Genomic DNA, 13313 nt, shown 5'->3' on the forward strand with positions numbered 1-13313 from the left:
TTAAGGGACAGGGCTCAAATGGAGGGGGAGTTAACAAGAAAAAATAAGATGTACCAGAGCGTTTGGGAGGCTATCCGTGCAAGAACTGAGGAACTCAGAGACAGGTGACGAAGGTAGTAATCTAGTGCTCTGAACTGACAATCAAGGCGAAAACAGGGTTTCTGGAAGAGATGGTAAATATGTGGTATAACTGCTGTTTCCACTCCTCCCCTCAAAGGAAGGGAAGCCATTGCTTTCTCAGAGTCAGGCATGGGCTTTTCGGCCCAGGCCTCTAGAGGACCATATTCACAATCGTGATCTTCAAGCTGAAGCCTACTGACACCCTTGTTCTCTTAAACAACCAAGTTTGAGGAAGACTCCATTGCAGGAGGCAAGGATTCATAACTTCCTCCCATTTCCTCTCATCTGCTGTAATGCTACTGATGGTAATGTCTCTACTGCCGTCTCTAACTGGGGCATATGCAACGTCCTCTCTTTATACTGGCTGACCTGCTTGTGGTTTCCTTTACAGATACTGTATTCTCGGAGCCAGGCAGCAGTCCTATCCCACCATCCAGGCAGTGGCCATGTTTATTATCTGAGTCTGCCTCATTTGAACTTAGTCATTTCAGACAGTATTTTTTTCACTGTTTCACTTAGAGCCTTGGAATCAGAGTTTTGACACTGGCACAACGTGTCGGGCCTGATGCTGCAGCCGAGAATAAAAGAAAAGCCAAATACATCAAAGAATCTCTAGAAACAGCTAGTGTATGAAATTTTAAATCATTTCACATTAAGTCAGGTCAACATCTTGGTAAAGTAAGTATATATACCTCTGGCACACAAAACTCTATGCAATCCACTTCTTGGCATCACTACCATGAGTAGGTTCCAATATGCAGCAAGGATGAAGGGATTTTCAGATATAATTAAGGATGCAAGTCAGTTCACATTAAATTAAACAAAAAGGAGATAATTCTAGGTGGGCCTGACTTAACAGCCTGCAGCCCTTTCAAAAAGGGTCTAGGTCTTCCCTTAAGATCATAGATGCTTGCCTGTTGGCCACGTAGCACCACGCCCCTGTGAGTTACACATCTGCAAAGAAGTGAATTATGCCAACAACCATGTGAGCTTGAAACAGAACACAGAACCGCCTGTGAGATCACAGTCCTAAGCAACACCTTCACTGCAAACCCAGGGCAGAGGACCTAACTAAGTTGTACCCAGACTCTTGAGCTATGAAAACTGTGCAACAGTAAATGTGTGATGTATTAAGCAATAAAGTTTGTGGGAGTTTGTAAAGCTGAGCACAATATTCCTCACAAAAAATGTGCAGTATTTGTTTCCCAAAATTATTTCTCTGTGTGTATCAACGAACATAAATATAGACATATTGAGTGCTTACTATGTGTTGTGACTTGAATAGTGGCCTCCAAAATGGAATTTCAGTGTCTGAACCCATGGAAGCTGTGATTATGACCTTATTTGGAAAAAGGACTTTTGTAGATTATAATTAAATTAAGGCTCTTTAGAGGAGATCATCCTAGATTTAGGAAAAACCCTAAATCCAATGACTGGTATTCTTATAAAAGACAGGAGATGGCGATTTGAGACCCGGAGGGATGCAGGGAGGGGGAGGTCATGTGGAGAAGAAGGCAGAGACTGGAGCGAGGAACACCTGGGGCCACCAGAAGCTGGAAGAGGAAGGAAAGATTCTCCCCCAGAGCTTCCAGAGGGTGAGTGGCACTGCTGACAACTTGCTTTTGGACTTCTGACTCCCTAACTGTGACAGGGGCAAAGATCTGTGCATGAAGAGATGTGACAAGCATATTCCGGATAGAAGATAAGTGAGCACCTGTGGAATCCTTTTCGTTAGAGCAGCCTACCACCCGACACCCCCTGTACACCAGTTCCAGCCAGCCTGTCTGTAGTAGAAGTTTCAACATTTAATATGTTGTCACTCAAGAGTTCAAACGTGCTGTGTAAATTCAAATGACTGTACAAGGGTACCTCGAAGATATTGTGGGGTCAGTTCCAGATCACTGTAGTAATGCCAACATTGCAATAGAGCGAGTCTGATGAATCTTTTGGTTTCCCAGTGCATATAAAATTTACGTGTACACTATACTGTAGTCTATTCAGTGCCCCAGAGCATGATGTTTATAAAAAAGCAATGTATGAATCTTAATTTTAAAACAGTGCCATTGGAAAAATGGCCCCAATAGATTTCCTAGATTCAGGGGTTCAAGGTTTCCACAAACCTTCAATTTGTTAAAAAAAACAAAAACAAAACAAAAATAAAACAAACAAAAGCCAAACAAACAAAGCACCACACTTCATCTGTAAAGCACAGCAAAGCAAAGCACAATAAAATGAGGTGTGCCTGTATTCAGTTTAACTATGTGATTTCATATACATCTCAGAAACCAAATTCTTCTCTTTAAGCAGTAGGCACTAAGAAGTACTATTAGGCAAAATGGTCCAAAAATGGAAACCTGAAACCACAGAACAATGACGACATAGTAAACAAGATGAACGTACGTGTCTGACAGTTCTCACATTTATGAAACGATACTTGTCCAATGTTTACTGATCTTTGTACATTCAATGTTACTTTTTACTTAATTCAAAAATTTGCACTGGACATGTTGCCATGGCATATCATTTGACAAGTTAGACTTACGAAGCAATTTGAGGATCCATTTTTATTATTGCAGCTATCCAACATTTAAAATTAGTAAACTAATCTTCTCATGAAGGTTGAATTCTAAAAATTCTAATCACTGTGGTAACCAATAGGAAAGAGACAGCATATTACTTGGAGCTTTGTAAAACACACAGGTGTCAGAATTAAAATAGAACTTAGTCAGAAAAAGATTTAATGTAATTATTGGTTGCATTCGTGAGTGAAACCCATTTTATGATTGTATACTCTATGAAGGCGAAACTTTGATTAGACCAGAAAATTTACATGTGTTAAAGCAGTAATCAGCTCAATTGGTAAAGAAAAACATGAAGTGTATATAACCAGTATCTCTCTCTCTCTCTCTCACACACACACACAAAGCAGGTGATTCTAAATATACTTTTAGTATCAAGCCAGTAAACTTCTCTAACCTTCACTTGCTTCATCAGTGAGATGACTAAACACACTTATTTCAGTCTTTATCACCTCACAGAAATAGAGTGAAGAAGAAATGAGATTATGTGTGTGTTCAAGTGCTTTGTAAACTCTAACTCACGATACCACCTCATGATGGAAGATAATGGTGAGTCCCATTAGGAAATTCATTCAAAACTCAACAAAACTGACACATTTCCACCCTGAAGACTTCACTGGAACAGTAAACAAGTAGCTAATCTAAAAAGTTTTGTCACAGCAAGTAGTTTCCTCCTTTAGTGTTAATTGAAGTCTTCATCTAGGGTAACAGAGCTCTAGGAAGGAAGTTGGGGAAAGCAATGAAAACAGCCAAGAGCCAAGGACATAATCCAGATAAAACTCAGCATTCTCATCCCCACTTGAAAGCCTGCTGCAGCATGGTCAAACTCCAACGGGACCCCCAAGCCCCCTGATAGCTGTGGACATCTTTACAGATAGTTCCATGAGGAACAAGGAAGGGAATTAGCACAGCCAACCTACCCAAAGTTTGTTTCACCCATCCCTTTATTCTAAATTCCATACTCAATCAAGGCTGGTCTCTTTACTTTCTTTCCCCCACCACTCTGCTGACTTTGCTTTTTTGGATTCATTGCTTTCAGGGGTTCTCATTTCATCATCTTGCTTCCTGGATAGTTTATGTTTCCCAACCTATTTCTGTGTACATTTTATTTTGAACAGTCTCATTCTCTAAGATTTTTCAATTTTCCATCTCAAAAAATTATTCTGCTTAGCACAACAGGGGTAATTCAGAAGCACAAAGTTTCTTCCACCTTAAAGGAGAGTAAGGATGTAACACACTTGTACAATAATAGATCTATTTTCCCTGCAACACTTTCAGAGACTGTATGAAGTCAAACATATTCAAGATGATGGAAAATGTCATTTGCCTTTTCCATAACAGATGGAACACACAAGGTTAATATCCTTGTACTATATTCTATTAAATCAGCCAATAAGAGATTTGTAAAACTCTTCCCACTATTTTCTGAAGAATACAGTTCTTTCTCATAAGTTACGTTTACATATTAACATAAAATGGGCTTATTAATGCTTTTAAATGAAATAGATATTATTAAAATACATACATTTAATGAGTACTATATTAAATACAAATACTCACATGAACAAAAAGCTCATTGAGGTCTTCAAAATTTTTGAGAGTATAAATGGTCATCTTATTTAAGCCTCCTCAATCTGTATGTCATGTTACTGGTCAGGACTCTGAGTTGATACACTGGAAATTCATAAAAAATGCCAGTACACCGAAATAATATTTAAAGGAAAAAAACTAATACAATGAAGACAGATCATTTTGTCCCTGACACAGGAAATGTTTGGAACATCCAATTTTTCCTGAAAGTATAAGCAAGCATTTTCATATACTTGTTTTGGAGTGCAAGGTGGCACACATTTTTAGAGGGCAATTTTTCAGTATCTCTTAAAAATGGAAATGTGAATGCTTTATGACCCATCATTTCAAATTCTAGGAATGTATCCTTCAGAAATAAAATTGTAAGTACTTCAAAATATAATTACCATGATAATCACTACCACACTGTTTGCAATAGCAAAAAAGAAAGTAAAATTACAAGAGCTGAATGTTTATCAGAAGAAAATTAGATAAAATATTATATAGCCACACAATTAAAAACCATGTACATGTTTAAAAAACAAACACAAGTTAGATCTATATGCACTTAACCTAGATCTAACACTATGATATATTAAGGGGAAAAGGTAAGTTACAAAATAATATATACAGCACAAAGCATTTTCATGTGTATGCGTATACATATGAATACATGTGCATCTTTCTGTGTAAGTATAAGAACATCTCGAACAAATTATTTCATAGATGAGATGGGAGACATGAAAAACTCAAAAAAAGCAATTTAAAAAAAAGGAAGTATAAGAACTGGGGGGAAAAAGGTACTCTGGAGTTACTTAACATAAATAGCCCAACAAAACTCAGTCTGAAATATTATTATATTCTTGATATTCATTGAGATTCATAATAATGATTAGGGCTTCATAAAACAGTTTTATGCTCAGCTTTATCTTTCTAAAGATTAATAGTGCTCTAGTCTATTACAAACACGCAAACTTTCTTATACTTATAACATAAGGAAAGTTTGCTGTAGCTTTTTCACTCTTCTGTGACCCTTTGTTCCCAGTGTCTTTGTGCCCTCCTGCTTTTTAACTCCCCAGCAACCCCAGCAGAGCAAAGATGGAGTAGGTGCAAAATGCCTGAGGTCTGTCTGAGAAACAGCAGGTTATGCTATGTACATGGAGCTCCAGGGAGAGGGGCAGGGGTGCATTTCCCAGCGGGGACTGGAAATCGGAAGAGAAAAGACTTCTTGAGCCACATCTGTAGTTTGGCTTTTACTCCTATCCATCTGAACTTTTAACTAGATCCCACTGGCTACAGTACTGAAGAGACATTAGGGGGGATCCAATTTCTGAACATGTAGTGAAGGGAGAAATGGAGCCTATGTCAGGAGAAATGCAAATTTCTCTTGAGTATTCCAACAGGCTGGGGGGATCCCGGGTTCAAGTAGACAGAGTTCAGTAGAGATAACTCATCTGGTGTGACACCGGGAAAGGCAGCACATTGGGATACAGATGTTAGGCTGCTAGCCTTGGTAATGCGGGAAAAGTGAGGGCACATTCTCATATGACTGCTTCTAGTTTTCTGAGGAAACAAAACGTGAGGATGGCAGTTCTAAGTTAGAGGTAAGGAACGGTAGGTTTGATAAGACCTGAGAAGTTGGAAACTGTCTTCTTGAAGAGTTAGGAAATAAATCTGGGAAGTGCAACAAGAGTGCCTGGCAACGCTCAGTGGCAAGTCACATGTTCTCCTTTAGCAATCAGGAACAATCAGGGCAAATTCAGAGTCTGTAGGTGACCAGCAGGTGAGACAGAGGAGACGGTGCAGGGAGCGGAGGGCACATGCAGGGGAGTGTTTCTGATGATGGAAAGAGGGATGGAAGCTAGTAAAGAGGTAAGTAATGTCATGAGGCTGAAAATGAGTAGTCAAGAGGGTGGTACCAGTCTACTGATTACAAGTCATGATGTGTTAAGAGACTTGGTGTTGGAGATAGTACAAGTTAGCTAGCTAGGTCGTATGCTCAGAAAGTGGTGCCTGAAATAGAGATTTGGACTGTGAAGCTCTTATGGCTAATGACAAGGTGTGGAGTGTGTCTAGTGGTGGGTAGTTGGCAGTGGGATGGAAGAAAATGCCACTGGATATACTTTCTGTAAGAGAGACACTGACAGGAGAAGTGGTGGACAAAACCACCCAGAAATTAGTGTTGAAATCGACAGCATGCGTGCAAGTGACAGGGAGAAAGCACAAAGCAGCTATGTATTTCAGAAGGCTGGAGGGAAGTCCGAATGATCAGTGGAATGCCAGCTTTCAGCTGGACCCCGAAGATGAAGTTAAAGAGGTTGAAGATACTGACGGTTTAGCTGAGGACTGTGAGTTCCAGAGGGCACAACAGAACATTTTGGAAGGTCAGTGAATGGTGGGCAATGGGATCAGATTAGGTTATGTAGAAAGCGATGTGAAGCTAAGTGTCCAGGCAATTCAGGGATCTGCTGGTGAGTGAGGTAAACTGGCAACAGGGAAATGTTGGGAGGAGTCCAGGTGGTCTCTTACAGGAAGTAATTTCTCAGCCATCATAGAAAAGATGAATTATGCCTGGTGTATGCTCCTTAAGAAAAATGAAGAAATGTGTTCTGGGTCAGTCCAAAATGGTTACACACGGTGATATTTCCTCTATGAGAGGCTGTGTAGCACAGGAAAGAGCCGGACTCCACATTCAACTTTGCCACCTCGTGGCATTGTTGATTAAAGATAGGGTTCACATTTAGGGAAAACGCACATGTAGGCTGGTTCTTATCCCCCAAATTCTGCACCCATGAGGTGCTCTCCCACATGTATGAGCATTAAATTCCCTGCAACAGGTCCACCTCCCAAACAAGCCTTGTTTCTCCTCTGTGCACTTTTACTTTTTCCCCTTTGATTCATCATTTGCTGATCATCTAATTACATAAAAGGGAATTTCTATTCAACTTCTATCAGTAATTAAGTGTTTGCTTTTCCAGTCCAGTAACTCTCCTGAAAGTTGACATTGGTAATATAGCAGAATTGATGGGCTGGTTTTAGCTTATCAAGGACTTCCACCAGTTTGGGTTGAAAAGTTATTCACGTGTCAAGATTAGGGTTCACATGTACTTTGTCCAGAAAGCTCCTTGTTTAAATGGGTTGAGTGTACCAAAGTGTACCGGGGTACTAAAACCTAGTACTCAGAAAGCTAAGGGGACAAAGTGTAGCATGACAGTTTGAAAAGTATATTTTGGTCAATAAAAAATAGTTTCTTTAACCTTCAATAGCTCCAGTGAAATAATTTTTTCAAGAGGAGAGGGATTTTAAGTCCTTACAATTTACCCCCAAGCATTTAATATGGTGTTTTATTAACAGCTTAAGGAACTTTTAATCATTTATACAACAGAGTTAATAAGATATTTGGTGCTATGTGTTTTCTCCATACTTATATGACATCTATAACCCTGGAAGACAGACAGCAGACCCATGCCCCCAAATCCCAACCACTATTGATAGTATCTCCAACAGGTGAGAATTATGTAAAAGTCCATAAAATAGTAACTCTGCTGTCACAGAAGACAACAGAAGCCATTAGATGGAGAAAACACAGCCATCCCCAGATTTTAATGCATGTTTTAAGTCATTTCCATGGGAACCAACATTTGGCACATGGGCCACTGTTATGAAAAACAGTTAGACGGCAGTTTCTACCAAGCCAGATGGTTAATTTTTAACAGGGGAATATAATAAGGAAGAACTGGGTTATATAATGCCTAAAAACCCTGGATAATGGATTCAAGTGGACTAAACCACTGGGCTTTCTTCCAGCTCTTTGTCAATGCTATTATCTGTGGGAACAATATTATCAGCCACGGGAGGAAGCACTACTAACTGCAAGGTACCTAAAAAGGTAAACACCACAGCTAAAGACAGGTGGGGAAGTATTTCTAGACTGATCAGGAAAGTTAGGGTCAAGAACCCTGAGGTTCTCTAAAAGTTACAGGAGGGGAAGCAACAAAGCAGGGGGAGGGGGTAAGGGTGTTGGTTTAAGTTCCCAGAGCAATCAGAATCAAACTAATTATCCAGATTAACGGTCAGAACACCTTCAAGCCAGTACTGTGTAAAGTCACTCCGCACTGCACAGACGCCGAGCATCCTCTGATTTTAGCAAAGAAACCCTAGAGATTCTGCCAGTTACTCAAACAGCACAGCAAATTATTGACACAGCTGGGATAAGTCCTGGGACTAAGACTTGAGACAATCAGTCCAATGAGTTTCATCGGGATACACCGCCCCCTTAAGGAAGTGCTGGACCCTGGCCTTAAGGACATCCTTGGAATAGCTACTTCCCAGGGTCTTTCACTGTCGTCTTACGGGACCACCTATTCTTACCATACCTGTGCTCACACAGCAGGTCCCAGAATTTAAACTGAGGAGAGACATCACCTTTCCCTTCTCTGGAGGGTAACCTTAGTTATCAGGCTTACATAATACGGGAAAATAAACCTCTAAGACATACACACAGAGGCACACAAACACACACCAGGGTGCATTGCTATATGTAAGGAAGATGTCAGTATTTTGAGGTTCAATTCTTGAAGCTACAAATTTACATCTGTTGTGACCTTGGGAACAATCAGTTTCTCCCTACCTCAATTCTGCTGGGTATAAAATGGGTTTGATAGTGACTGTCTCAAAAGAGTATTATGACTCTTAATTAATCCCTTAATTATGAGAAAGCAGATTATCACAAAACCAATTTTATAAGCACAAACACACTGCCTGTAAGGCTTCATTAACTGGTGCATGATTTTTTTCCTTTTCTCTTTCTTATCATAATTTATTGATTTTATAAAAGTAGCACAGCAATAGCAGCGTTAGAGTAAAAACCTAATAGGAATGGAGATAATGACGTTTAGTATAGAAATGAATTATGTTTGTCGGACAGTAAAGCATATTTCTCTGAAAATTCTATATCATGGAAAAATACTTTAAGAAATCTGTAAAATATGAGCACTCTAACATTTGTGACCTAAATGTGATTACACCTAATATGTTATGATAGATATTTTGTTTTTATCTTTCTTCTCATTGCTGATAGAATTGTCTGTAAATGTCATCAACAGTCTCATTATCTTACTTTGGATGATTAATCCATAATGTAAAAGACAAGACCCACTTTGCATGAGTTTGGCTATTAGAGAAGATATTTAAACTGATAACGACTTTTTGTGAATATTAATTTTAAGGAATGCTTTGAATCACTCCCTATACTCATGCAAAATGCCAACAAGACAACTTTATCCCTGTGACTGTCTACAGAGTGCAACAGAACTGGCCCCAAAACCACTGCTGGTTCATTACTAGTGCTCTCAGTGGGCTCTCCTGGAACATTCCAGCACAGCAGGCCTTGTGCTGTGCCTCCAGCCATAATTTAATGGAGAAAGCTGTCAGAGTAGTCTCTGCTTGGAAAGAAGCATTGATGCAGCCTCCAAAGGTGGCTTCTAACGCCTGTAAAAACATGTCTTGGAAACCAGATGCCTTGTCTTCGCTCTATGGACTCATTAAGACTTAAAGGGCCAAATGTGGTCTCGGAATCCTCACATTCTCAAAGTTGGCCGCAAAGAGTGCCGCGTGAGTAATTCTATACAGAGACAACAGCCTGAATGAGGGAAATACATTGCTCTCAGATGCACGAACCCCCTTGCCTTGGTCTTTGTGTCCTCTAGGGACACTTTGAAAGATACTGAAAGGATTTCTGACCGCAGGTGTCAGAGCGCAATGCTGGGGGCAGGCTGCGCACACAGATGCAACCTCAAAGGGAGGCCCCCACTTCTTGTCTCATCCTCGCTTCCTATCGCTCCCCCGGTTTCGCACGGGCAGTCCTTCTGTCTTGTCTTCTTGCTGAGTCACCATCAATGCCAACGCAGTGCTACTACTCTTCCTTGCGGGGGCACCTGTTCCCAAGAATACAAGCTCCCTATCCCAACAGAGTACGTCTCTCTCAGACCCCATTCTTGCCGCTTAGCATGGGCTCTAACTCATCCTCCTCAAGCCTTATCAGTTGAAATTCCCTGCCTGGATCAGTTAGAGGCTAGATTATTATTTGATTGTCTCTCTCCCCATTGATGCTCTCTGCTCCATGAAAGCTGTCATGGTACCTACCATATAATACGTTCTCAATAAATATTTGTTGAGTGAGTGAATGAATCAGCAAACAAGTGAATGAACAGGGATGTTTTGATGCACACAAAATCTGAGAATACCTGTTGTACAAATACTGTTCTTCTCCTTTGCTTCCATACTCCTTAAGACTACTTCCACTCGGAATGTCCCTCCTAAATGCAGGCCTGCCCTAGTTCATAAGCCTACCATTTATAGATGCAAAATCTGTAAATACCAAATGTTGAAGAGAACGAGGAGCCACAAAAACTCTCTATACTGCTGACTAGAGTGTAAATTGGTACAACAACTTTCATAACTGTGTGGCAGTGTTATGATCCTATGACCAAGCAACTCCCTTGAGTGTCCAGTGACAGCAAGTTAAGCGTGTCTACTCTAGAGAGAGAGGTACCCGTGCACACACCTCGGGATATGCACAGGTATGGGAAAAGCAGCACTGCTCCTCTCAGCCCAAGATCTGAAACAATCCAAATGTCATCAACAGTTGAAACAAGAAATCAGATAAACCAGATAATGAAATAGCACTTTGCAATCAAAATGAACAAGGTACAGCTACGTAATGAACCTCACAGACCTAACTTCACAATCAGAGTTGTATCACAAGACACCACATACAAATGAGTTAATACTTGAAGACCAAAAGTAGGAAACACTAAATTGTAGTATTTAGGGCTACATGCATAAGCAATAGATCTGTAAAACAAATAAGGGGTCTTATCACAAAAGCCATGATAAAGTTATCTGTACAATGAAATCCTATGGGCAAAGAGGGGCTTGTGATCTGGTAGGGAAGCATGAGGTCCTTAGAGCTGCTGGCAATGTGCTATTTCTTTTCTGTCCTGAATTAAGGCTCTACAGGTATTTATTCAATAGTGTTTAAGTACACATTTATACTTATGCATGTTTCTGAATGTATCATATTGTATGAAGATTTAAATAATTAATGTGTTGATCAGAAAAAGCTACCCAGAGCCTTACATAATTTTTTTTAATAATTTATCATTTATTTATTTATTTTAATGGAGGACCTGGGGATTGAATCCAAGATCTCGTGCATGCTAAGCACGTGCTCTACCACTGACCTATAACCACCCAACCCCATAGCCTTCAGATCTGCTCATATTCCCGGTAATGAATTTGGAATCTAAGAGCATGGATTTAGTCACCTTGCTGAGCCTACTGGACTCTTATGAAGATCCCTAAGCCATTAGCTGTCATTTATTCATTTAGCTGGCCATTCATTTGTTTATCCTCAGACTGTTGAAGGCCATCCAGTGCAATCCCTTCATTCTGCAGGCAGGGAAATTAAGGTTCAAAAATAAAATTGGCTTGCCCAAGGTCAAACAGGAACTTACTGAAAAAGCCAGGACTCTTAACAGCAGTGATTTGCAGATAATCGCTACTGCAAAGAGCTACTATTAGGTTTCCCCTGATATCTGTTCTCTCTTTCTTGGTAGTAATAGAATTTTTATCTGAGAACATGGCCACTCAGAAACTATATTTTCCAACCTTCTTTCCCGTTAGATATGACCATGTGATGAAGTTCTGGACAAGAGTAAGTGTGTGAAAATATACTATCTTCTGGCTGTTTCTAAGAACTTCCTGTAAGAGACAATGGGCATGCCCACTTTGCCTTTCTTTGTTCTCCATTCTCTCCTGTTGTCTGGAATGTAAATGGACCATTTTTACCCACAAAGACACAGAAAGGAAGAGTATTGAGCTGGACAAAGATAGTTTCTTAGGACCTCGAGGAGCAGAGCAGAGCTGCCAGATTAATCCAGGACTGCCTATCTAGTGGAATTTTATGAAGAAATAAAGAAATTTCTATAGCATTTATCACACTGGTCTTTTGAGTTTCCCTATTACTTGCAGTCAAGCTAATCCTTATTGATACAGACACCTAATATCTATTTATTTTTTATTTTTATTGAAGTATAGCCAGTTACAATGTGTCAATTTCTGGCATACAGCACAATGTTTCATATATATATATATAGTGTAAATATATATACACACACACACACACACAGATATTTATTAAATTAAATCAGCCCATTTTTTGGTGCATGGGGCTATGTTCTTTCTACCACACCACAGTTCTCTTTTTTCCCCTATCTCCTAAAATCCCTGTGCTTGCACATCTGGGTTTTGAATATGTTCTCTGGTTCTGCTGTCAACATTGGATATAGAAAGGATAAGATTCTTTAATTTAAAAAGATGGCCCAAACCTAGCTCCAAACTCATAAATAACTTCACTGTGGACATGGACAGTATGCTACTGATTTACAGATAGGAGCTAAATTACTTAAATTCAGAAACTTCAGCTGATAGCTCCTCAGATATTGTTTTCAATAAAAGTCGTTCGAAGTGCAAACGCATTTCAGAGGTTACGGCAGTTCTGTATCATGTGTCCATCTTCCAAGGATGTTGTGAGGTTGTTAGCTTCTTAAGTGCTTTAAGCTTTTAGGAGTAAAAATGCTCTGTAGATGCAAAGTGTTATGAGGAGTGCTACAAAGTGAAACATGAAAAATGAATGCATACAAACATCTATCTTGGGCATCACTTGGTAAATTCAGGCTGAAAATTAAAAATCAATTGTATATAATATCAAGGCATCCACAGTTCATGGTGAAAGATGAGGGAGTTGAGAGATGTGTGGTAGACAATTAAATTGGGGGAAACAGGAGTTTGGAAACACAGGATGTAGTCACAATTTTAACTCCTGCCTTTTGCGGGCTTCCCTACATGACAGCTTAAGTCCCACTTGAGACAAACCTCCCACGGAGACACAGAGATGTGTGGAGGACGTGGATGCATTTCAAGGACTCCGGCCTCAGCTGTCAGCCACTTGGGCCAAGGACTGAGTAGTTGTGAAGCAGCTGA

This window comes from Vicugna pacos, chromosome X (genome assembly GCF_048564905.1).
Source record: "Vicugna pacos chromosome X, VicPac4, whole genome shotgun sequence".
In the NCBI taxonomy this organism is placed as follows: domain Eukaryota; kingdom Metazoa; phylum Chordata; class Mammalia; order Artiodactyla; family Camelidae; genus Vicugna; species Vicugna pacos.